Here is a 27,948-nt window from a genome sequence, read left to right as displayed (position 1 = left end):
CAAGAAAATTAGCTTGTGCACTTCTTTTGAGAGTCAGCATTCTGTTAGAAGGGACTTTTAAACGATTGATCTGTTTTCAGCATAATGGAATTTCAGTAAAAGCGTTTTTTTCTATGAAAAGTTCTCCAGGTGCTTGAAGAAGCGAAGGCAGTTTGGGTGAATCAAAAATTTAATGTGATCACAGGAAAGGTGATCACTGAAATCGGTCTAAATGTTTGTGTAGAAGTAAAACCTTAATTTTTCACATAATTAACTATTTCCTTTTCAACAACTAACGAATACTTTCCTTGGGAAAAATTGTACAAAATATCTAAAGAAAAGTCAGTATGGGTTAATGGAATTTCAGTGCCAAAAAAAATGAAACGCCTGAATTATCTTCTTTTTTTTTTCACTTTATTTGTATATTTACAACTGCAACAATAGTTGCATCAAGTAAATTTGATCTTACTGGTTCAGTTCTCTTGTAAAATCATGGTTAGAGCAATCACCCACTGGTGAAACTCTTTCACAATGATTTAATCACAACAGATCTCTAGGCCATTTTCGCTTCAAGCGACGAGGAGTATTGTCGGGAAGGTGTGGAGAGGAGAGTTGTTGGACAAGAGGATTAGGATGGAGAGCTAGGAGGCTGTGAAAGTTGCGGTAGCGAGACTTTATTAGGTCAGTGACAAAAGGGATGTGTAGGTCAGTGTGTATAGTAAGGTTAGAAATGTAATATGGAGCATTCAGGATTTTCCTTAGGATTTTAGATTGTAATTTCTGTAGGCGTTTGGAGTTAGAGGGTTTGGTTGAGCCCCACACTTCTGCTCCGTACGTCCATATGGGTCTTAACAGGGTCTTGTAAATAGTCAGTTTGTGATTCACGTCGAGTTTAGATCTGCGGTCAAGTAGTCTACTAAGTAGCTTGTAGCTGAATTATCTTAAAATTTTTAAATAAATTGTCTCAGTTTCAGTTCCAAAGTTATTACTAATAATTATAATTAACAATATTGTAATTATCTGTAATCAACAGACGATTCTATTATGCGCTTTATCGCCAATATGAGAATATTAATTACATTTGGATGACCCGGTTGGTATAGTTGCCTTCAACCAAATAAATAATATTCTTGCGCAGTTATCAGTTTTTAAAATACTTCATTTTACTAGTGACAACAAGAAATGCACTTAGGCACTAACTTATGCACACATTTCTGTCTGATTGCAGCCGAATCTATAACTTTAATTATAAACAATATTGAATTTCCATTCACTGCATTTTATTTAAATTAATTGTTATATACCAGAAGTTCTGGAGGAGTGGTGAAATTATGTTTTATTCGAAAGCGCTGTGTCAGTATAATGTGCCTCAAGAGGTGTGGCTATTAAATAACGAGACTGATGCTGCTAAAGAAGAACTATGCATGCGCCAAATCCTAATGATTATGCAGCGTAAAGCCTTCTCTTTCGATTGCAGCGTCTCACGTGCTTGTAAAGAAATCTGTCTGACCGAAACCGTCGTTTGTGTAAGAGGTGTTAGTTCCGTTTTACCGAAAACATGATACTACAAATGTAGTAGAGCAACAGATTGTCGTGAAATTTCAAATGAAACTGGGTGAAACCGCTACTGAAACTTATCTTTTATTAAAAGAAGTTAATGGCGATGAATGTTTATCATGTGCGCAATTTTTAAGTGGTTTAAGTGGTTAAACGCTTGGTAACCCAAGATGGCCCGGAAGACGTCGGAAATGATGACCGCCTGGGTCGCCCTTCCACGTCCAAAACGGATGAAAATATCGATTATAATAAATCAAAATTACTACCGTGAGATGCTTGCTCAACTCCGTGAGAGAACGACCCGATTTGTGGAAGAACAAGTCCCGAGTTCTCCATCAAGTCAACGCGCCGGCTCACACTGCATTGCCTGTCAAAACGTTTCTAGCCAAGTACAACATCCCAGTTTTAAGCCATCCGCCATATTCGCCTGACCTGGCCCCATGTGACTTTTATCTGTTCCCCAAAGTCAAATCTGCTTTAAAAGGAACGCGATTTCAGTCCGTTGAAGCTGTGAAAGAAAAAGCGGCACGCATCTTGCAGGAGCTGACAGAAAAAGGCTTCCAGCACTGTTTCGAACAATGGTAAATTCGCAAGGAGCGTTGTAGGGATAGAGGAGGGGTGTATATTGAAGGTGATAATAACTAAATATGTATAAATTTAAAATAAAACGTTTTATAGCAATAGTCTCGTTATTTAATAGCTACACCTCGTATTGTGTTAGTAGCAGTTCAATGAGTAAATAAAATTCCAATTTGGGAGAAATTAGGGCACCAAGAAGTGCTATATATCCAGCGCTATCTTTTTTTGATTCGTACAAATTCTGTTTGGATAAAAAATATTAGAGGAAATGAGTTATTCACACCAATACGAAAAGTATTTATATTGAAATAAATATTATTTTATTCAATATTACTAAAGCTTTTATATCGACTAGAAAGAACTAAGCAAATATCCTGTAAAGTCAATACTGTTTAAAAATTGCTTTACATGAGTGCGTTATGGCAACTAAATTGTCAACTCAATGGTGCGTACAAGTGGTGGACTACAGAACGCATTTTATCAGCATTAAACTGAGTTTACTGCGGTCGATGGACCGAAAAATAAGTTCCATCTCCCTCTACAAAATCTTTTTTCCCCCTCTCAGACTCTTGTTCTACTTCTTTAATCTTTAAAAATATATCCTTAACTTTTTATAAAAGGAACATTCAATGAAGTCAATGGGACTTTTAAGTATTCAATTAATGATCTCATTTAAATGTAACATTTTTTTGGTTAAATATCTATGGTAATGGATCATAGCGGGGACGCCGTTAAAATAAAGAAATTGTGTTTGAAAAAGTCCTGCAGTGATTGGAGTTTAGAATTTTGAGTGGAATAATAGAAGTAAATGCGTGAAATTGAATGGGGCTATGAAAATACGAAAGAAAGCCCGAAGTGAGGCAGGTCTAGATGGTGAGTTGGCAAGTTATTTTCAGGTATTTTGAGTTTAAGCACCAAAGTAGCTAAAGCCAAAACCAATAATGAATGTATCATTTATAAGAATAAAGCAATGGCAGTGTTTTCATCAAGCTGATTGTGATGGCTGTTCGCGATGGTGAACGCTTTGCTTGAATTTAGCGGCCGGAGGCCGGCAGTGCACTGGAAAAAGCTCCGGGCGCTAATAACCTCAGCTGTTGATGCGCCAAAAAAAAAAAAAAAAAAAAAAAAAAAAAAAAAAAAAAAAAAAAATTAGGTTTATTTAATGTTTATATTAGGTAGATATTATTATTTTTCTTTTTGACAGGCATAATCTAACATTCGCTTCGACAAGACACAAAATGCCGCTTAAAAGCTCAAAAACAAGAAATCTGTTGACTAAAGTACTTAATATGTACTCAAGTTTTACTGAAAATTATGATTTTGGTGCAAAAAAAGAGTTAGCTGCAAAATAACTTTTTCTTATAGCAAGCTTAAAAAATGCCCTAGAAAGATCAAATTGGGCCCCAAATGACCCCATCGCAATATATTAAATAATTCTTACAGCAGACACAACATAGGGAATACATCTTAAAGCATATTTAGTTTTTTGTCCCTACTAAAATTTTAAAAAACTGTAGATAACTCCTTTTTACACCAAGCTCTTCAATTAGTACTTCCATCATGTCTCCCATTTTAGATTATACACAGCTAGCCTGCTCTAAAGAATATACCAGATGTGCAGGTGGGAACGATAAGTATTAAGAAGGATTTTCGGACCTGTATGGACGCAAGATGGCTATAGAATCAGGACGAATCGAGAAGTCGTTGAACTGTTCGGTGAGCCTGATATAGTAGCCACTATAAAGTCTGGGTAGACTACGATGGCTGGGACATTTGCACCGAATAGTGGAAACGAGAGGTCCCAGGAAAGCACTGTATGGACACCCTGGTGGAAAAAGGCCGAGGGGTAGGCCTCGACTAGGATGGTTGAGCTACGTACAGTACGATTTGGAGAACGTCGACAAGAGATAGAGAGAGAGGTGGAGAGCTGCAGTGGCTGAGGCTCGGGACCTTCATGGACCGTTATAGCCCTTGAGTAAGTAAGTAAGCGTGCTCTAATCAAGTAGGAATTTCTATATAACGAGGGCGTATCTTTGGTTATTTCTTATTTATATTAATTTGATTTTTGATTAATTTACTAGTGCCTCGCATCTTACACAGTTCCAATCTACAGCTTCCAATTTAATATCCAAATATTGTACAACTTGCTTTAAATTTACTAATGGACAGCACGTTACAATTAAAATAGTCCTTCAATAAAATCTGTAAAAATTAATAACAAATACTTATTTTGTTTATATATAAATCAATAATACTAAGCAGAATGTTTTAATCTGATTTCATTTTTATGCTCGCTTATAATACGAATAACACTTCAAAAGGCAATCTATACTTCAATATGCGAATAATGTCTTAATTTAAAATTATGTAAAGAGATTATCGTGAGCACAAATTCTAATTAAAGTATTTCACGCTAGAAATAGGCGCTAGAAGTACGAAACCATTAATTTAACTCTTATGCTTCAACTAAAATTGGTCACGTCGGAAGCAGCCTTATGGCAATTATTTTATCGTAAGAACTCCTCCCTTTTACCTTCTGATAAGATTCTAGGCGCATTAATTTTATTTCTTTGGGTCGGCGTGACCAGCATTTTGTACATTTAGCTACTATTCTCTTCTAACCTCAGCTTATTTCTTTTATTCATAAACGCTGCTTTAAAGCTGAGGAGATCACACTTGTTGGTAGTAATCTTTCATTCCTGGACAAATCATGTGGGAGATCTCTAAATTTTTTGCAATAGCAACAGAAAATAATATTTTTTTCTATTATTTATATACAGGGTGCTTATTTTATGAAAACTCAAATGCATTTCATGCTTAAACGGTTAATCTGAGCAAAAAATGGTAGAGGAAAAATTTGTTGCCCGTCACCTCTAGTTTCAGAATATGTGATTATGTCAAAGGATGCACCTTTGAAGACACAGAACAAGCTGCATAAAGTGCATTATTTGATAAATTAAGGAATAAGTTTGATCCTTTACATGAAAGGTATTGATCACTTAAATATGTGGCAGGAGGTTTCCAATTTTTTTTGGTAATTAAACGCAACTCCCCCAAAATTACCAAAAAATTATTAAACCTTGTTTGTAACAGATGTAAAATTATTTTTTAGCCATTTTGTGCATGGTTGAGAAGATCTAAAGCTCTTAACATTTGATTTATCTTAGAAAAATCACTCGGAAAACTACTTATTTTCCGAAATTAAGAAAACTACTAGCTTTACTGCATTGGCAATATTTTCAGAAGAAAGGGGATGAAAAAATACATAAAAATGACCTATCTAGTGCTCTTCTTTCTCTTTGATAACAAGTTAAAATAATTTGAAATATGATTAATTAATATCAGATTTTGAAATGGCCTAGCACCTTTAATTTTGAAGATATTGAACTGCGGTTTCCGGTTTCTTTCTATAACTTTTATACTCTTTAAAACTGTGTATATGAAAGTAGAGGTCAACCGCAAACCCTTAAATTTGGACGCACGTCTGCCGCGTATGCGGGCAGGAATCTAAAATAAAGTTACAGATTTTGAAACTAGAGTTGACGGGCAACAAAATTTTCCTCTACCATTTTTTGCTCAGATTGACCATTTAAGCATGAAATGCATTTGAGCCGTCTTAAAATGAACACCCTGTATATTGAATACAGGGTGACCAGAGTTATACATATTTATGAAAAATTATAAATTTGAAGATAACAGGTTGACCTTGATGTGCCACTTTACCCGATAAAATCTGAGCTTTTTTTTTTTTTGGTAAAAAAAATTAGTTTTAACAAAACGTTTTTTAACTCAAACTGCAATAAGGGTCAATAACGTCATGAACGTTTCTCATTATACATCTAATTTTCTCATGAAGCATTAAAATATTGTAAAACATTCTTAAGGCCTTGGAACAAAGTAATGGTAAATACAAAGATGTACAGATGTAAAGGTTGAATGGGCATTAGACCCAAATTGGGACGAATCGCCATTTAAGCCCCACCTTATCACCTGTTCAAAAGAGTTACATAAGAGATAGAATCTAGTCCCTTAACAAAAAAGAAAAGGGTCTATTTGAATGTGTCGCAATTTACTCACATATCGAATTGGAGGGTTCAGGCCCCCCCTTTGTAAGTGGAACAAACTTGTGCTCGTTACAATCATCGTCCTACGAGTACATGATGTTTCTCAGTTTCTTTTAAACATACGTAGACTACTATTGAGTCACTAAAAAAAGGAAATTCAAAATGAAGGGAATTGTTATATTAGTTGGAAAATTAGATAACTGCTGTATTTTTCTTTAGGCAAAATTGGTAAGATCCATAGAGTAATAGAATATTGGAGTTTTTTTTATCTACGAGGTGTGGCTTTTAAATAACGAGACTGACAGAAGAACTATGCATGCGCCAAATCCTAATGACCGAGAGCTGTGTCAGCGTCTCACGTGTTTGTAGAGAAATCTGTCTGACCGGAACCATCGTTTGTGTAAGAGGTGTTAGTTTCGTTTTGCCGAAAACATGATACTACACATGTAGTAGAGCAACAAATTGTCGTGAAATTTCACATCAAAACTTGATAAAACCGCTCTGAAACTTATCTTTTATTAAAAGAAGTTTATGGTGATGAATATTAATCACGTGCGCGAGTTTTTGAGTGGTTCAAGCTTTCCAAGATGGCCGAGAAGACGTCGGAGATGATGACCGCCCAGGTCGCCCTTCCACGTCCAAAACGGATGAAAATATCGATTATAATTAAACAACATTACTACCGTGAGGTGCTTGCTTAACCCCGTGAAAGAGTAAGGAAAAAAACGACCCGATTTGTGAAAGAACAAGTCATGGGTTTTCCAACAAGACAACGCGCCGGCTCACACTGCATTGTCTGTTAAGACGTTTCTAGCCAAATACAACATCCCAGTTTTAGGCCATCCACCTTATTCGCCTGACCTGGCCCCATGTGACTTTTATCGGTTCCCCAAAGTCAAATCTGCATTAAAAGGAACACGATTTCAGTCCGTTAAAGCTGTGAAAGCAAAAGCGGCACGCGTCATGCAGGAGCTGACAGAAAAAGACTTCGAGCACGGTTTTGAACAATGGTAAATTCGCATGGAGCGTTGTAGGGATAGGGGAGGGGTGTATATTGAAGGTGATGATAATAACTAAATATGTATAAATTTTAAATAAAATGTTTTACAGCAATAGTCTTGTTATTTAACAGCCACAACTTGTAGAAAAGAGGAGTCAGGGTCAATATCGTGATAAACTGTTTATTGCGATGAATAACTTACTACTATTGCTGTATTAATATTTTTGCCGAAATTAAATATTAAAAAAATAAATCTTAAAATCAATTTTATTGAAAATATATTATTCCATTCCCACATCTCATTGTTGTGGTTGTAAACAAAGTAAATTCGTAACAAACTTTTCAGAAAACCAACTGAGATAACAGTTAAGAAGGAAGAGCTTAGCTCAGCGGGTAGTATACTGGATTTTAGCGCGGAGATCGCAGGTCCAAGTCCTGCCTGCCGTTACATTGTTCCTTCCTAGGAGCTTCTCACTGCTTTTCAACAACGTACAGAAACGAAAGTATCCAGAGGCTGGCGGTGCACTGAAAAAGACTGAAACACTTTAATGACCTCTCACGTTGACGCGCCTTAAATTACAAAAAATAACTAATTAAAAGAAATTTCTCAGAAGCAAAAAAAAAATCCTTAATTGGAGTCTGCAGATAACAAACTGCAACAAGGAAACACCTAGCGAGACCAATTATAACCACTTATCACTCCACTTGTACACTCCTGTCTCGTAAAAGACATTACTCATTATTCTTCGGATATAAGCCAACCCAGTTTGGATTAATACACCGAAGAAAACGTCTTCAGACGTTTCGGACCAAAGTATTAGTGCTTTAAGTACAGCTTGTTTTGTGATTAACTCACAAAAACATTGAGAACTCGACGTTTCAGTGATACTCAGATTACAGTCTTCATAAATAAGCTTCTCATCATTTACCCATGCTCGTCAGCATCGCAATATCAAACATACCCATGTGATTTCTATAAATTTAAACCCAGATTAGCAGAATATTAATTTTTTTTTATCAGTATATCAAATCTTGCAGATTATTTCCAGCTTCCATGGTACTGGCCAAATGTTTTGCTCATCCGTATTGTGTGGTACAATGAGTTCTGCTCAGAAATATTGGTTTATTGTCTGCGCAAATTTGAAAACGTTTCCCGTTTCTTAATAGGTCAACTTTCTAACTAGTGTGAAGGTAGCAGATTGTAGAAAAGAAATAGAGATAAATACAAACCGAATTGTGTGTGTCTGTGACCATAGCCATAATCTCGATGACCGAACAGAGGATGAGGTCGAAATGTTATTGCTCTACTTGAGCATAGATGTATAAACAACTCTAGAATTCCTTCAGCTGCTATCCAATATGACTACGGTGACCATTATTTTTGTATCAAAAAACAGGACAAAGAGCAAAAAAAAACCTATAAAAATATTAATACGTTTATTAACACGAGATCGGTTATTGCAAAACAATGGCCATATAATATTGCCCATATTCAGCCGAAACTGATGGAATACTTGAACTATACACTTATTAATTAGTAACAAAATGTAAATAGTAACTCTGTAACGTTTAGCGATCGTTGTTTACACAAGTCGACTAGTCTACTCTATCGGTAAAACAGGTTGTGTTTTACGCTAAAGGTTCGTCCAAAGTTAATGTACACAGAAAATTTTTTTCTAAACGATTATTTGCGAACTTAATTATTATACATTTATACTATATTTTTACATTCAAAAATTAAATTTGAGTATAATTTAAATTTAATTGAACAACAGTACAAATAAATAAAAAATTCAAAGTTGGGTGTTTTTCAACGTTACGCTTTTACGTGCAGTTTTTGACGATCAACCCTTATACAACTGTCCTACCGGACAGTTTTAATACCAGAACTTGTGAGCACTTCTGTACGTTTATATGCATTTACCAGCACGAGGACCCATTTCTCAATGAATAGTGTTATTTAGGCAGCACTGGCCTTTTCAAATGATGATTTAGACCGCTGATATTACAGTTGGATTCTTCAAGAATAATTTTCAGACTTTCTCAACTGCATTTTTGGATAGGGCTTGGGCTAGACCGTTCTTCACGGATCTTGGCAACCCAGCGGGTAGGCTAACCTAACAATACACACAACACGTACAACCTTACAGCATAAACGTAGGGCCTTCCAGAGATAAATGTGACTATGTATAGAAATGGTATTCCCTTCTATAACGTTATAGACGTCACAATAAATTTTTTTTTTTATATATAGTGCAGTGGATTTCGTACTTTTTAGCTACTCTTTATACAAATCTAATCTTATTTGCATAAATTTTGTCCTCATTTTGGCTCTTGCTGTATTCATATTGATTGAATACTTAAGCTGATCTGGAGAGAACCTTTTTCGCGATTGAGGAATTCAAGCGGCTTGAATGAATTGCGTACAAAATCCTTCAATCGTATTCAGTGTGTGTATGTACATTCGGTTATCGCTAAACCATAAACCAGGCATGGAAGGTTTTATTGCTCTCATTTTATCAAAACAAAATGAAGACGGATCTACAGAAAGTATTCTGTAAGGAACTGAGCAGTTCGTCAATTTTTGTTTGCAATTTTTAAAGCAAAACAATGTAATTCGATACAAATATTCCATTTTCAAACTTTGTAGTTGAAATATTCCCTAAATAATGTGCCATACATCATAATTAGGGACCTGAGACCAACCCCACTAATTATGGATTCATTATGGATATAATGTGCCTAATAGAGGCAATTTCCCACATGGCACACAGTCAGTGGACGAATGAGAATGAAGCAGTAATAGAAGCAATACTAATTGTCACCATCCAGGCGTTACTTCCGATCACGTGCCTTCTATTTCCTCTCTGCTAAAAACTCTTGCACGCTCTGCACTTATCGGAAATTGAATCTAAAAGGTTTCCCTTTTGACCTTAGTTCTTATTTTACTTCATATGCTCTTTAATTTGTAATTAAGGTTAAACATTATTCATAAGCCAGTAATTTCTCTTAATTTTTTTTAAAAAAACTTATTTATCTATTATTATATTTTTAGCCTTATTTATGTTAAATTTTAAACAAGTGGAAGTTATAACGCTATCCAGGGCTTTAAACGAAATGCTCCAGATTAGAGAGCTCACAAACAAGGATTTCTCCACATCTAAATGTGTATTTCAGCTGTAATGTATATCTTTTTGGAATTATTTAATATTAATCAACTATTTCATTTTATTATTTATAATATTGCAAAATCTTATAATTTCTGTTTTTAAACTTGTGTTTGTAAAGTAAGTGGACTTTCTGAGGGTAAGTGAAAAATAACAGCTCAGATAGTGGTATGAATTCCCTTGGCGTCCTGCTATACAAAAGCTCTTGCTGCCATTGTTCGAAACAGCTGTAGATCAAAATTCGGGAGTTGTACTGTCCGGATTAAGTTCAAAATTACAATAAAGCAACTAATGCAGTCCAAGTATAGTTCAATAAATTATAAATCCGATGTGAGAATAAGTCTGTTTAGTGCTTCTTCAAATGATTCAGAGCCCACCAACCTTCAAAATAAATTTGTTTTTTTTATACATACAGGGTGACCAGAGTTATAGGCTCCACCCACTTTTTTTTTTAAACGGCGGGAAATTTCGAAAAAAATAAAAAAACACGTATTTAATCATTTTTAGTCTCGTTTATTTTCAGTGATTGACCCATTTTTTTAAACCCCTGTATCTCGAGATACAGCATCCAACTTTGTTTTTTCAAATGGAACGTTATATTTTTTTTGCATATTTTTATAGTATTTGAGCTCCTAAAAAAGATAATTTTTTTTTTTTAAATCGGTTAGGTTTCTCAAAAGTTATGGTAGTTTAAAATATGAAAAACAAATTTCAGTTTAATGTCAGAATTACTTAAATTATTCAAATGTAATGTGTGACACGGTAGAGTAAAGACGTGTTCATATAGCTCTATGTTTAAGTGACTTTTTTTTGAAGTTTTATAAAAGGCTAATTTGTAAAAATTGCGCAGTTTTTTGTTTTATGGTTTTTCTATATTATACTAAATTTTCGTGAAGTTTGGTGCATCGAAACCATCAGAAAATTAAAAAGATTATTATAGTTTTTAATAAAACTAGTGAAGATAGTAGTGGATTTAGTGAGTGGACTTGAAGTAGTGGGGAGAACTGCATTATTATTGTTATGTTACCTCTATCAACTTCACGTATGTTTAAATAAACTTAAAGTATAAAATATAATATAGAGTAATATAATGTATAGTATTTATTATAATATACTATTATTATAATATATTATTATAATTTCTGGTGCTCTAATATTAATGAGTCAAGAGTCTATTGAGAAATACTTTGGGCCCAGGGCTAAAGTTATGGTAGTTTAAAATATGAAAAACAAATTTCAGTTTAATGTCAGAATTACTTAAATTATTCAAATTTTATAGAAGCTGTTCCAACTGGGCACCATCAACGGATAGACAAGCCAAAACTCTGGACTCCTCCGCTTTGCTTGTAGCAGCATTTATGGTGGCGAAGTCAAGATCTAGGCAGGCTAGAGTTATTCGACGTTCAGATTGTTTTTTCTAGAATCGTTTGGTGCGGAGTTTTAGAATATCAACTAATCGGCTCATACTTCTACAGAGAGAACTTAACTGGTACAAGGTATCTAACTTTTTTTTAAGAGACATTTTGCCAGTTCTGCTTGAAGACGTTCCTCTACGTCGGCTAGATATGCATTTTCAACAAAATGGTTGCCCGGCACATAATGCGTGAGTGGTTCGAGGTTAGCTGGACAGAAATTTCCATAAAAAGTGCTTAAGGACTCATTGTCCCATCCAATAGCCTCCTCGATCTCCGGACTTAACCCCAATGGACTATTTTTTGTGGGGATACCTAAAAAATAAAGTGTACAGTACTCTTAATCCCGTGGCTTCAGTCGATGATCTGAAACGTCGAATAACTCTAGTCTGCCTAGATCTTGACTTCGCCACCATAAGTGCTGCTACAAGCAAAGCGTGGGAGTCCAGAGTATTGGTTTGCCTATTCGTTGATTGTGCCCAGTTTGAACAGCTTCTTTAAAAAAAAATAACGTAATTTTTACAGTAAACTGAAATTTGTTTTCCATATTTTAAATTACCCTAACTTTTGAAAAACCTAACCGATTTCAAAAAAAAAATTTTTTGTTTTTTTTTAAGAGCTCAAATACTATAAAAATATGCAACAAAAAATATAACGTTTCATTTGAAAAACAAAAGTTGGATGCTGTATCTCGAGATACAGGGATTTAAAAAAATGGGTCAATCACTGAAAATAAACTAGACTAAAAATGGTTAAATACGTGTTTTTTATTTTTTCGAAATTTCCCGCCGTTAAAAAAAAAGTGGGTGGAGCATATAACTCTGGTCACCCTGTATATAAATAGGGGGAAAAATATCATAATTTGAATTTTAGATTATTTATGTGTTATTAAACATTTTTAATAAATGGAATTTTCATTTATTTCAATAAAATTAAAATAGACCATTCTCTCAACGCTAAGAAATGAACCTACATTATGCCGAAACTAAAAATTCTTTTGATTATAAATACATTTGGTGTCTGAAAAGAACTCCTCATTGGAAGAGTGAGGTAAAAATTATTTATTAAAAACACAATCTATATGCACTGGAAGATTTGATAAAGATGAAACAATTCAAAAATTTTGAAAAGAATTCAATGTAATTAGATTTTTGCATTGAACGTAAGATTGGAACCAATCATGGATGAAGACAGTATCTTACCTTATGAGATATTATGATAAGCCCAGCTTTTTTTTTGCTGCCTGGTGGGTTTAATCAAGATAAAAGTATCAAGTGCTATCTGCTTATAAAGTTGGTGGCAGAAGTTTACAATGTCCTCTTCTTTGGCAAACTTAGACAAGAGTTGATTTTGAAAAAAATAGGAGACACTTTATGCAAAAAAGAGAAGAAATATTTACATTTTTAATACCTTTCAAAATAGTTTTTAGGAGCTGAAGCAGTATTAAAGCCTTGAACAGGTAAAGTAAGTGCCGATTATAGAATATATCCTCGAACAGACTGTACTCGAAACTACGTTGGAGGCGATAGAAGATATTAGGCGCCCTCTCAATAATTACTGCAGATGGCCAAAAAGCTACATTATGGAGGAGGGACTATCAAAATAGTCGAGAAAATATCAATCTCACTTTGATCTGTTTGGAAAATAAAAAATGTCACTTGGTAGTTGAGTGCTGGTCCCCGCCATGGTTATTTTATAATAAATAAAGTAATATAGTGTTAATACTCTTTAACAAAAACTTACAGTTTAAAATGTTAAGTATAAGGGTTGATTAAACGCCAAAAGGTACACAAATCAGCAAGCACCCAACATTTCATTAATTCTTCATTAATATTTAAGTAATTTTACTGCATTAATATTCATTAATATTTTTTAGAATTTATTAGATGTCACAGACCCTTATGCTGGCCATTTTCGTCTACAAAATATATGTTCAAGTAGCACTGTAGATTGACTGTAATATCTAGTTATTTATAATAATCAAACTATTAAATACAGGATAAAAAGAAAAACGTTATAAAAAATAAAAAAAAATTATGAGGCTAAAAAATTCAAAACTTTTTTTTATAAAAAAAAATGTAATATGTAATATAAAGTAAATAAGATATGTATATTTTTAGGACAGCTAATTATTCCAGTATTTTACTATAAGTAAAATTAGGGGGACTAAATTAAATTACAATTGAGAAATCAATAATTGTTGTTGAATAATCTACTTGTTATTAACTCTGTGTTATTTGTGCTCTCGAATATTTCGGTAAGACGAATTCAAGACAGTAGCCTACTCTAACTTTGTCTTTTTCTACTTTAACATGCATGTACATATGTGTGATTTATTATAATTATAACAAAAATATATTATAAATGAAGTGGCCAGCATAAGGGTCTGTGACATCTAATAAATTCTAAAAAATATTAATGAATATTAATGCAGTAAAATTACTTAAATATTAATGAAGAATTAATGAAATGTTGGGTGCTTGCTGATTTGTGTACCTTTTGGCGTTTAATCAACCCTTATACTTAACATTTTAAACTGTAAGTTTTTGTTAAAGAGATTTTTGTACCTTTTGGATAGATTTTCCTTTTTGTCTATTTTACAAAGTTACATATCTGCTTTACACATTTTTTTAAATTTGGAATAAGCAATTCTATCATTATAACCTGATAAGATGGTAAGTCGGAACCGTAACTACCACTAGAGAGATCTTTTTAAAGAATGATTATCGTTAAGGTCCCCCAAACCATCCTCAGTAACAACTTTTTTTGAAAAAGCGTTTTGAATAACATAGGAAGGTACTTGTGCGTGAATAGCAAAATTAAACTGCGATTTCATTACTTCCTTTTAAGAGGAGTAAGAAAAATAAACTGCGATTGCAGAACTTCTAGGCAAAGAGGCAAAGATTTTTTAATCGAACGACAATTCATTGATTTAAATCGGTTCACTCATTGATAATTTAAACGATTGCAGTACTTCCTCTTAGTAGGTGCAAGAGCATCAGCAATGTAGAGGAGCTTTAACCACTTATTCGAGCTGAATTTTATCAAAATCGGACTAAGCGTTATAGAAATATTGGTAATAATAGTTTTAGAAAGGGCCTTATTTGGGTGGGGCAAACTCTCCTCCTTATGAGGCACAGCGTCGAGACTTTTAAAGTGCAAATCTGTACAAAATTTCGATTCGAATGACATTTCATTCATGAAAATCGGTTCACGTGTCGATAATTTGAAACGATTCCTATACTTCCCCTTAACAAGTGTAAGAGCTGATCGCCGCTTTAATGTTACGTAGGGGAGCCCTAACCCTATCATCCTACCAAATTTTATCAAAATCGGGCCAAGATTTACAGAGTAATTAGTAATAATAATTTTGGAGGGGGCCTTACATAAAGGGGGCTAACTCCTCTCCCATTCGATGTACAGGGTCGAGACCCCCAGAAGGCACATCTACATAAAATTCCGAATCGAATGACACCTCATTCATGAAAATCGGTTCGCGCGTTTAGGCTGTACGTTGTTTACAAAAAAGGTAACAAGAACAACAACAACAACAAGAAGAAGAAGAACAAGAACAAGAACATTTTTTGAAAAAGCCGTTTTTGCTCATTTTCGGCAACTTTTTTCTCGAAACCTATTAGATCTGGGTTGTTGCAAAAAAATTACAGCTATAAAGGAGGATTTGCCCCATATTTTAAAGAAAATTTGGGAATTTTATCTTTTATAGAAAAAGAGAAAAAAATTGTCAAAGTTGGGTGTTTTTTAACGTTACGCTTTTTCGTGCACTTTTTGACGATCAACCCTTATACAACTGTCCTACCGGACAGTTTTAATAAAATGAATAGGTCTTATAGGACCGTTAGGTTAGGAATTGCAAGACCATAATTAATCAGATATAATTATGAAAAGTGCATTTTTATATTTAATGATTCCAATAGGTTTTTAAAATTAGTTTATTCGCCGATGGCCCCGCGACTTTCATGCAGTCTGAAGACCTAAAGATCATTATATCCTGTAGAGAGTGCTGCCATTGGGTGATTTCTCTCCTCCTGCCTTTCACGCATTCATTCATCTTATTCTCCCTATTTACTTATGGTATATTAAAACTGTCCGGTAGGACAGTTGTATAAGGGTTGATCATCAAAAACTGCACGAAAAAGCGTAACGTTGAAAAACACCCAACTTTGACCATTTTTTTCTCTTTTTCTATAAAAGATAAAATTCCCAAATTTTCTTTAAAATATAGGGCAAATCCTCCTTTATAACTGTAATTTTTTTGCAACAACCTAGATTTGATAGATATTGAGAAAAAAGATGCTCAAAATGAGCAAAAACGGCATTTTCAAAAAATGTTCTTGTTCTTGTTCTTCTTGTTCTTCTTCTTGTTGTTGTTGTTGTTACCTTTTTTGTAAACAACGTAGCGCCTAAACGCGTGAACCGATTTTCATGAATGAGATGTCATTCGATTTGGAATTTTATGTAGATGTGCCTTTTGGGGGTCGCGACGCTGTACATGGAATGGGAGAGGAGTTAGCCCCTTTTATGTAAGGCCCCCTCCAAAATTATTATCATTAATTACTCTGTAAATCTTAGCCCGATTTTGATAAAATTTGGTAGGATGACAGGGTTAGGGCTCCCCTACGTAACATTAAAGCGACGATCTGCTCTTACACTTGTTAAGGGGAAGTATAGCAATCGTTTCAAATTATCGAAAAGTAAACCGATTGTCATGAATAAAGTGTCATTCGAATCGAAATTTTGTACAGATTTGCACTTTAAAAGTCTCGACGCTGTGCCTCATAAGGAGGGGAGTTTGCCCCACCCAAGTAAGGCCCTTTCTAAAACTATTATTACCAATATTTCTATAACGGTTAGTCCGATTTTGATAAAATTTAGTAAGAAGAAGTGGTTAAAGCTCCTCTACGTGGCTGTGAAGTGCCATCATGCTCTTACACCTACTAAGAGGAAGTATTGCACTCGTTAAAATTTTCAATGAGTGAACCGATTTTCATCAATGAATTGTAGTTCGATTCAAAATCTTTGCCTCTTTGCCTTTTAGGGAGAAGTACTGTAATCGCAGTTTAATTTTGCTATTTACGTACAAATTACCTTCCTATTTTATTCAAAACGCTTTCTCAAAAAAATTGTTATTGAGGATGGTTTGGGGACCGCAACTATAATCATTCTTTAAAAAGATCTGTCCAGTGGTAGTAACTCCGACTTAACACCTTTTCAGGTTATAATGATAAAATTAAATTTATTATTCCCAATTTTAATAAAATCTGAAAAGCAGATATGTAACTTTGCAAAACATACAAATAAGAAAATCTATCCAAAAGGTACAAAAATCTCTTTAACAAAAACTTACAGTTTAAAATGTTAAGTATAAGGGTTGATTAAACGCCAAAAGGTACACAAATCAGCAAGTACCCAACATTTCATTAATACTTCATTGATATTATTTTAAGTAATTTTACTACATTAATTTTCATTAATATTTTTTTGAATTTATTAGATGTCACAGACCCTTATGCTGGCCAGTTCATTCATTTTCTTTTTCTTTTATGATTTAAGTCGCGTCAACATCAAGGTTATTGGCGCCCGGAGCTTTTTTCAGTGCACTGCCGGCCTCCGGACAGTGTTCTCTCGTTACAGACAACTCTGTCCATCACCCGGACAGTGAGCTGTAAGAAGCTCTTAGAAAGAGAAAATCTAAGGGTCAGCAGCTGGATTCGAACCCGGAACCTCCACGTGGGAATCCAATATGCTAACCGCATAGCTAATCCCTTCCCTTTGTTCATTCATAATATTTTATTTTTTTGTTATAATTATGATAAAATGTACATTATATTTTCGTAATTAAATAGGTACTTTATTTTAGCTTTATTCCAAATTATTCTTCTGATTTATCTTTATTATGCTCTTTATTCTGAATAGTCACATATATCGTATGTATGTACATGCACGTTAAAGTAAAAAAAGACAAAGGCAGAGTCGGCTTCTATTTAAATTTGAATCACGGATTTAAAATAATATTTCAGTCTAGAATTCGTCTTTCCGAAGTATTTGTGAGCACAAATAACGCGTAGGTAATATCAAGTAAATTATTCAACAATAATTATTCATTTCTCAATTGTAATTTAATGTAGTCCCTCTAATTTTACTTATAGTAAAATACTGGAATAATTAGCTGTCCTAAAAATATGCATATCTTATTTATCTTATTACAGTCAATCTAAGTTAAATGGTGTTCTACTTGAACAAATATTTTGTAGATTAAAATAGCCAGCATAAGGGTCTGTGACATCTAATAAATTCAAAAAAATATTAATGAAAATTAATGTAGTAAAATTACTTAAAATAATATCAATGAAGTATTAATGAAATGTTGGGTACTTGCTGATTTGTGTACCTTTTGGCGTTTAATCAACCCTTATACTTAACATTTTAAACTGTAAGTTTTTGTTAAAGATATGTATATGCAGATTGTAAATAACGTAATAAATTTTTAAAAACAATTAGTTTATTATTTTTATGTTTGTAAAAGTTTACTTTATAATATATAAATATCTTAAATCTTTGTGCACGCTCTTTATATGTGTATACACGTCAAACCAAGTTTCTGTTACGGTGCGTTCGACGTGAGTAGATAGATTTTGTCTGTTTCAGGACACTTTTCCACCCCCCCGGCCTATAGTGTGTGTAGGCAAAACATCGGTTTTTTACCCCCTCCACTCAGAAGAATCTCTCTTATTTAGTTATCTTGTAACCTTTGTGACCTATTATCTCTGATAACTGATTTACACTTGTTTAAATCTAATTTATTAAAAATATATACTATTTAATAATTTGACCCAAATTAAAAACGAATTAGCCGGTAGTTTTTTACCCCCTCCACTCAGAAGATTCTCTCTTATTTAGCTATCTTGTAACCTATGTGACTCTATTATCTCTGATTTACACTTGTTTAAATCCAGTACATTTAAAAAATATATAAAGGTAAAGGTATGTATAGGTGGTAGGTATTAATAAAGGTATGTACTAATAAAGGTAGGTACTAAGGTGGGAGGTTAATGAAAAAAAAATTTTTTATTACAAAAACTTTATTATTCCACTAAATCATTTTTATTTATCCAAGAAGGTTTCTTAAAACCTAACCACTTTACATACAGCTTATTTTTTTTACGTCTTAGAATTTTTTCTACAAGATATACATCTTTATATTTAGTTTTCTGCAGTTCTTGTGTATAAAATGCTCCTTGAATAGACTGTCCTGTCAAATCTTCCAACAGGTAAGTGTATGGAATAGTGCTGCGAACATTTTTAATTTTAAATATTTCAGTGCTCCAATTGGGTGTATAACCTCTGCTAAATATAGTTCTTTTTTTCGAAACACGTACATAGTCTCCCTCTTTAAATCGTTGTTTATCTTTTCTTTTTACTTTAGAAGAGTAAACATTAGCTAGTAAGAATGCTTCATTGCCAGAATTTACTTCTGATGGTGTCATACCAATTGTACGGTGTACTTTGTTGTTGTAGGTATTTATGAGATCAGGTAAATGCTTTGTATAATTGTAGTTTCCTCTAAGACTAAACAATTGATACATCATAGTTTTAAAAGTTTTATTAAATCTTTCAACAATTGAACTTTTAACTTGGCTGTAAGTACTGTAGTGATTAATTTTGTGCTTCTCCATGAGTTTCTTGAAGGAAACATTGTAGAATTCCTTCCCATTATCAGTTTGAATATTTTTCGGTACTCTTCCACTTGAAATAAAAATATCATTCATAGCTTTAGTGATATCTTTAGCGCTTTTGGATTTAACAGGCTCCACCCAGGCGTACTTTGAAAAACAATCAATCACTGCTAATATATATTTGTAACCACTATTTTGACGAGCATATGGTATCATTTCACGTTGTGAAAAATATATAATTGCCATTAACTATAAAAACTTGAAATTTTAATAAAGTACAATAAGAATATTATTTGGTGGGATGTTTCCTTTATCTTACCAATAGAACTGCTAAGCAACTTATACGGAGAGGGTTGGTGGGAGTCAGCCAAATGATAAGTGGTTGGTACATGTTTGGTCTCCGCATTAGAGACTGGGAATTAGGTACACAAATAGAAGCTCTCAACCCTTGTGCAACGCCGTTTTTACCTTAGATAGAGGTTCAGACCTTACTAAGAGCTTGATTTCATTTTGCACAGAATTCAAAGCTCTTTTCTGCCTTGTAAAAGCCCACTAGTTAACTAAGCAATGCATATGTGAAGTGGTGCAAGATTTTGAATGAGCACAGAATGCTCTGTAATCTCAAGCCCCAGAGAGATTGCAGAAAAAGTGCTTGCAGTGACTATTATTGTAAACTTCTGGTTGTTTTACCCTGCGTTCGACGTGTACACGTCATTGTCTGATTTTAATTCCGCACACTGTGGGGGGGGGGGTTAAAACTCAATCCCACGCTTAACTGGTAAAGTATCTTTGTGCACCGTGTAATGACTATTTCTTATTATGAGTTCTTTAAGTATTTCTTATATTTTCCAATCCATCTGTAATAACCTCTTTTGACCGTCATTAATAAATATTATAGCTTCCAATTCACATTTACGACACATTTATTCTATAAATGTTTACTACTAAAAAGAAACAATGAATTCAACTTTCGAACACTGTTGCAGATATCGGCAATTTCCGTTACCTATGCATGAAAATTGTTGGCATTGGTAAACGTTTCAACGATTCTGGAAATGGAGCAAACATCCTTTCATAGCCTAGCTATGACTAATTCATGAATTTCTTTACGAAAACGTTTGATTCTTATTCCTTTATTTTATAGCATGGAAATCTCTTATATGGCTGTAACTTCCATACCAACGTTCAAGAAAATTCAACTTATAGGTAGGTATATATGTATATTTTTTGTTTTGAATAAATAAACTTTTGTTTCCTTTTCAAATATGCACGACTGTATTTACTTGATTCATTTATTATTGTAAGAGATAGAAGTATTGATATCTTATAAAATTTGGAAAAAATCTTATAAATGCTATATAAAACATATGCTTTGATTCTTTAAAGCTAAATAAACAGCTTTTAGAACATTTATGATGTCTGTGTATATCTGTATAGGTAAACAAAATGCTGACTTTAAACAAAGTATTCCGTTCGGACTTCAGCAGAGAATACGTCGGAAAGTTTTGGAGTAAAACCTCTTTGGTGAATTCATCATTTTCAATTAAAGTAGCAATCTACTTTTATTAAGAGTACTATGTGGAATGGCGAATTTGCTATTGTGACGTCCTGGAAGTCCTGAATAATTCTATTCCATTTCAAACCTATCACATTTAAAATTATTTTGGAAAAAATATCTTTAATAAATGGAATTTTTATTTATTTCAATAAAATTAAAATGTACAATATACGTCGGGCAAGCCGAAGAGCCACGTAATTTGGATAAAAGAGCTGCAGGTTGCCTGACCTCTGGTATAGACCATTCTTTCAACGCTAAGAAATGAACCTACATTATGCCGAAACAAAAAATTCTTTTGATTATAAATACATTTGGTGTCTGAAAAGAACTCCTCATTGGAAGAGCGAGGTAAAAATGTGGTACCATAATAGATTCTACCGTCTTTAGGATTTCATTTCGGGATATTGTATTGGATGACTACTAGTCGCTGAAATTCCTGGAGTAAACTATAAGACTGCTTGCCCAGACGACATTGTATCTTGTACCTTCACCACATCGGTGAAGGGTGGTCACAGCAGGGCTCAGATGAAATCATGTTCTTATAAATCATATTGGAAAGTTTGTATACATTGTGCTCGAATACGATTTGCGTACCTTTCAAGACAAGACTTTTTTGTTTTGTTTTGCTGTCACTTGGCAACCATTAGTTAATTATAGTGGCTCTAGTGAGTGAGCCCAGCAGGTTAAGAATCGAGTTTTATTCCGAAAATCAGGAGACTAAGTGATTAATCGGTTAGCCAGAAGAGCCTGATGCTACAACCTCAGGGTAAAAGATTAGTCCTCTAAGGTTTTCCTTATGAATTGAATATTGTTTGAATAAAAAGGAGGCGTGAAACAATTCCATTACACCCTCTGTTCTGACCTGGAATTCGGCATTTTGGCCTTCCCTCATAATAAATTGGCACTAAATTCCATGACCTCATAACGTATCGGTGAACCTAGCGATTATATACAGGCGCACCTACTGAAATAGAATTGCAATATTTAAAAAATAAAAATAAATAAAATAAAATCAATTAGGCGAGCTCCTAAATATTGATGGTGCTACATATCTACTTGGATTATAGAAGCTCATCACGTTCCAGCAAGATAGAGCGATGCGGCGCTCCTTTCCTGCTAAACCCTCAATGACATATAACATCGCATCTATCCTAGGAATATGGCCATATTTTCAGAGAAGACAGCTAAGGGTCATTTCGTATAATTTGCAGGAACATTAAAAAAAGAAGAAGAAAAATTACGAGAGCTGTATTATTACTCGCTTTAAAAATGAAAATATTCCTTTATTTTTCGTTTCATTATAAGAATTATTTAGAAAATACTAAATAAAGTCAATAAATTATGTAGAACATAAATATATTATTGTTATTATACAATATACTACTAGCCAAGATGTTTACAACATGCTACTTGCTTGAAATCTGTTGTTTTCTCAACGTGCTAGGGAATCTGCTTGCTGTATCCAACCATATTACAGCATTTAGCATTGAGAGGATGCCCTTCTATCGACTGTAATCTTCTCCGCGAAGGCACCGAGCTCGGTCAGAATGAATCATTCAAAGTATTTTTTTCAACAAAGATTTGTTGTTCACCCTAATCAAAAGTGTAAGTAAAATTATAAGTAATGCCTATTTTTTTCTGGTAGACTTTACGTCCAACTACCCACATATAAGGGGGTCGTGGAAACAATCGACTAGAACTCGCTTTACTATTAAAGATTAGATAAAATTCAAGGCTTAGAAACCAGGAATCGAACCCCAGTACTACAATGTATCTTCTTCGTTTTGCAGGTCTTGTCTCTAACCGTTCGGCTACCTAGACGCCCTGGTTTACCCTAATATTTACATAATTAATTACATATTTCTCAACACTTCTTCAGCTCCTGCTGCACTGTTTATTTCTATTATTGTATTTTTGGCCTGGTTTGCACATTAACTAAGCATTGTTTTTGGGGACTAGAAAAAATAACATATTGGTATTCACATCTACCATTGGCTTTTTTAAAGTCTCTAATTATTATTTTATTTATTTCTGTATTACACAAAGTAGCATGTTTACAGAAAGAGTTAGCCTTTTACTATATTATAAGAATTAAGATACACAAATAATTGAAATAAACAAACTTAATATGGAAATTAAACGTAATAAAACTGTAGGTAAATTTACAAAGAAAAAGGAAAATGTCACTCAGTAATACATGAACTTTTCTTTTCTTTTGTTCATATTCAAAAGGAAACAAAATAAGAGGTATCTCAGGGAAACAGCATCAACATATGATAATAAATAGGAATCTAGCCAGAATCACAAATTATTCGTTCGCATTACCGACTAAAGTAACATTGTAGATCTAGTAAGCACAGACTGGACATTACTCTTGTAGGAAAGCACTACGTAGCCTCATTGCTTTAGTAAAAAAGCTATACACATTAAATATATGAATTTTGTTTACACATACAAGTATGTTTATTAAAGAAGTATATGAAGAACTATTAAGGTAATTATTTCTGTATAAACTGTAGTAGTAATGTCTCAAATTACCCACATATTTTAGTAGTAGACAAAATGTTCATTGCAACGGTCTTACTGTCACTTCTCTATTCTTCAGACTCTGTCGAGCTACTATGCTCAAATCATCCATACCAATAAATAGTTTAGTATCACTCTTAAGTTCCAAAGCAGTCTTTTTATGAAGGAATAAAACTTTGTGAAATTTTGCATTTAAAAAGAAAGAGCGCAAAAATGAAGGGAAATCAGGTCATGAGAAAATGCTCACAGTGACATCCGATGAAGTTCGAAAAGTGCACGATACCAATTCCAGGTTAATGCTAGCATTGTATTTGGATTATATTCGTAACATTTAAAAATGAAAATAACATTGTTTGCAGATAAAGTAATTTGCCCTACTTGAAGAAGATAAAGGTAAATTCTTGAAGAGTTTGCGGTAGAATGTAAGATTGTGTTTAAGTGAGCACAGACTCCACCCTAAGAATACTTCATTCCTTTCATCTTGCCGAACCTTCAGCTACTTGTAATGTTTCGAATTATTTACTCTTACATGAATATACATATCTTATTAGGTAATTTTATGTATATGTTTAAAAACTACTGCTCTTATTTATTTCAGCGCTGGTGATCGCTGGTAATTTTCATAAAACAATTTATTGATCTGATAAGTAAAATTAATGCAGAGAAGATGACGACGTAAGCAACAAAAGAAATAAATAAATAAAAAGTAGAAAAAACACCTTCAAATCATCATAATCAGTTCACTTCTACCGTTTAGGATGATTAGAATAATATTCCTGCTGTACCTATATCTCTTTTCATCTTCCATTATTCTGAATCAATTTAGATTGCAAAACGTATTTAAAACTCTATAATTTCTCCTGTAATAGCCCTTAATTTTCACATGAAGACTTTATTCAATTTCACCAGTTGCTATTCATTTAGATTTTTCGGACGTTCATTTAAAAGCAGTAGCTTAAGAAAGTTGTTTTATCTGAGTAGGCTTAGTCATTACTCACTTTTCTATCAGCAAAAAACTTCTAATTACCACCTTCGAATAACAGACTTATCTACCCTGAGAGGCTAAAAAAGTGGCCACCCTTCAGTATGTGTACCGATTTCCAATCAATTTGCTATAAACGTCTCCACGTACTTTTAGAATGAATACCAGGCCATTTGTAACATACTTAAGAATATTAAAGGAAAATAATAACAAGTGGTATTTTTAAAAAAAGGAAAATTATTAAGTAATTTGAAATTAACAAAATGTTAATTTTCTAATTAATAGGGTGTGTTTCCGCCTCTTGCGTTTATTACGGCTTGCATTCGATGGGGCACTGACCTAATAGGATTTTGAATAATTTCCTGAGGGATATTTTCATATTCTTCCACTACCCTTAACTCCTGAAGCGAATCTGCTAATGTTGGACGTCTCTTAATTCGTCTTGACAATTCATCCCATAGATTTGCAATAAGCTTTAGATCTGGACTACATGTTGGCCAATCTAAACATCGGATTGAAGCGTTTTCCAGGTAGCGGGAAACCATCTTTACTGTATAGGGCTGTGCATTATCTTGCTTAAACGAAAATGCCTCGCCAAAGTATGGTACGAATGGGATAACAGCCTCCGAAAGAATGTCGTCTACGTAGCCAGCAGCTGTTAGAGAACCCCTCTATAAAAATTAATTCAGTCCGAACTTACAAATTAATTGGTCCGAACCACATCACTGTGAATTTTAAGGAATAGAGATCAAAGTTTACAAAAACAAACGGTGTACTAGTGATTTGTTTGTGCTATTTTTGTTTTTTGGTTTTCCATATTCTTTATTTCCCTATTTTGAATTTCCTTATCATTTCTTTAAGCTACCACACGTTTATCAATAATGCATGCTATAAATATTTTATTTTTGCTATAACGAATGGTTAAATACATTTTTTTAAGGGTGGCCACTTTGTTTGCCACTCAGTGTACATTATGGTAATAAGATACAGTTCATAAAAATGTTGGAAAATGCCTCAGTATGGAAGAGTTTGCAAAACAGTTTCAGAGCATTTAAATTTACAGAAGTTTTTTCACAGTGCACAAATGACAAAAACGCACCTCATCAGACCTGGCATGGGAATGCGCAGCTGCGAAAAGCGACAACTTTTGGTGCATCAGTAGTGCACGTAATGCAAAATTATTTTTTTTTTATCAGAGCTGCATTGGCATACCAATAGGAGTACATAGTTACAAAAAAAAAACTGATAAAAGCGACGTTTTCTCTTTTCAAAAAATATTTAAAATGAAACTATGCTACTAATAAATAGATATTGAGCAAAAGGGGTAAAAAAGGCGTCCCACTAGTTGCGAGTGCATCTCAACTGCATTGACACTGAATCGACATTGAATTGTGTTGGTATATTCAAAGGTGAATGTTTTCTTTTAGTGTAATTATGTCCTTTTTCGCTTCCAACCAAGCAAGAAAAATAGAAGCATTTTAGCAAGTAATTTACAAATAATATTGCATAATATATTTACTTTTCTCTTTTACTCCAATTTTTTGCAAGAACCCACATATAAAGAATACTTGGTGAAAGACAAAGACTGTATGTAGGATTGGTTACATCAACTGCAGCTGAACGGGATGACTGTGATCCGGACTTACTGGACTCCCTGACAAGGGAAACCTTTTTAAAATGAACTTCTTTCTTGTTCTTAAAGCAAACTCAAGCACTTCTTCTGAGTAAGATAATATTCACTATCCTTTGCTGATCACTTTGTCAGTACGCAAGCGCAGGAGGGTACGAAAAGCGATGGTTTTTGGTACAATTGGAGAATGTTTTAAGTCAGTAGGAATGATTATCAAACATTCATTATGTTTGGCAAAGAAGAAGAAGAAGAAGAAGACCAAAGAAACATTAGAGGATTGGGACGAGAAATTAGTAGAGGGTTGATTGAAATTGAAGTTGATTAAAAGATAAACTTTTTTCCTTCCTGACTCCCCATGTTACCTTCCTACTTCTTGCTTCTTGTCGCCTTTGTTGTTAAAAATGGAAAAATTGCTTACACAAACACTATTCGTCTTAAAACGAAATATTTCAAAAAAAGGATGTGAAAAGATTATCCAGAAAGGTGAACGGAGATTAGCCTGGTGGTAGAAGATTATCATGACAACGTAGGCACTGATGGCTGAAGAATAGGTTAAACTGCGAAATATATGCTTAATGCAAGGAGAAAAAAAAAAGAAAAAGTAAAAGACTGGTATGAGTCGCCGATCCTTCCTATTGGAGGACGAAACACTGCAACGGCAGCAGCGCCACAGGATGGAAAATGAGAAGAAAAAGAAGGTGGTTGTGGATGAGTGGTGTGCAGGAGAAAGATTGTAATTATGTAGTAAAAGGAAATCTTGTGATCTTCACTTCACTTCATAATTATTTATTAATATATAAGTCGCCCTGAGTAAAGTAAAATTTTTAGAACATGAATATAACTAAGTAAAGCATATTGCGGTCCTCGCATCTACCTCGCAGCTATTGTGGCGCCTCGAAAATAACCATTTCATTAAATATTCCGTGTACTACAGCATTATAAATACTTTAATAAAACTAAGAGATACAAATAAATTTCAGAACCTCTTAACGATTTTCTTTATCGTTCCTTTAATTAAACAATAAAATTTAACGTTGGGCTTTACTCTTTAAACCTGCAAATGCAATTACGTTAATTTGTTTCTTAACGATGTTGTAACACTGGACCCAGTGCGCTTTGCGGATTATTTCGCTACAGGGTTTACTATCAATGAATGTAATTGAAATTTGAAAAGTTAGTTTTTGTAGAGGAGTAGGATTTTAACTGGTTTAATTTTTCATGATCTAATTTGCAACAACCACACGGCAAGAAGATGTATGAAGAATGCCGAATTCACGTTAAGATAGAGGAATTCTTTATTTATTTAGTTAGCTAAATAAATATTTATAAATTTAAAATAGAATACTTTAAACTGCAACTACCAGCATCGTCTTTTTAATGATATATTAAAAAATGTTAATTAAGAATAAATGAAAAACTCTAAGATGGATGCCTCAAGCTAAAATAAAGACGCTTTTTAATCTCCTGTGCCTTTGCCTAATGTCAGTCGTCAATATTTCTGCACAAGACTTACTATTTAATGCAATAAATGTAAAGAATTGTTCTACTGGATGGTGAATATGTTTTTCTGCATGGTTCCTTATGTGTCTGGGGTGTACTAAGGAGAATTTAGGCCATCAGGAGAATGTCAAGCTCAAAGCTGGACAAGCTTACAGCACATGAGTATCCTCCATCTTGAAGAGTTATTGAAGAGCTCATCCTGCAAAATATACTGTGCTCGTATGGTTAGCTACCTTGTTAATTCGGTCCAACATTCGGTCACATGTAGGTACCTCTCGATGGTAGAACCACGGCACTGTT

General features: G+C 33.7%; 1 long non-coding RNA gene across 2 annotated transcripts; it reads left to right on the top strand.

Annotated features, from left to right (window-relative positions):
- Positions 1-23,084: 23,084 nt before the first annotated feature.
- LOC141455515 (uncharacterized) lies at positions 23,085-24,260 on the top strand. 2 transcript variants are annotated; one of them, XR_012459320.1, is made up of 4 exons: positions 23,085-23,504; positions 23,616-23,828; positions 23,896-23,929; positions 24,135-24,260. It is a non-coding gene; the product is annotated as an uncharacterized lncRNA (long non-coding RNA). The 2 variants fall into 2 exon arrangements; XR_012459319.1 differs by having other exon boundaries at positions 23,896-24,038; positions 24,135-24,253.
- Positions 24,261-27,948: the final 3,688 nt, after the last annotated feature.

The sequence above is a fragment of the Rhodnius prolixus genome, unplaced genomic scaffold (assembly GCF_049639745.1).
Source record: "Rhodnius prolixus isolate KJV_2025 unplaced genomic scaffold, Rpr scaffold_4, whole genome shotgun sequence".
Taxonomy (NCBI): Eukaryota; Metazoa; Arthropoda; class Insecta; order Hemiptera; family Reduviidae; genus Rhodnius; species Rhodnius prolixus.
This window is presented reverse-complemented; position numbering and strand designations above follow the sequence as displayed.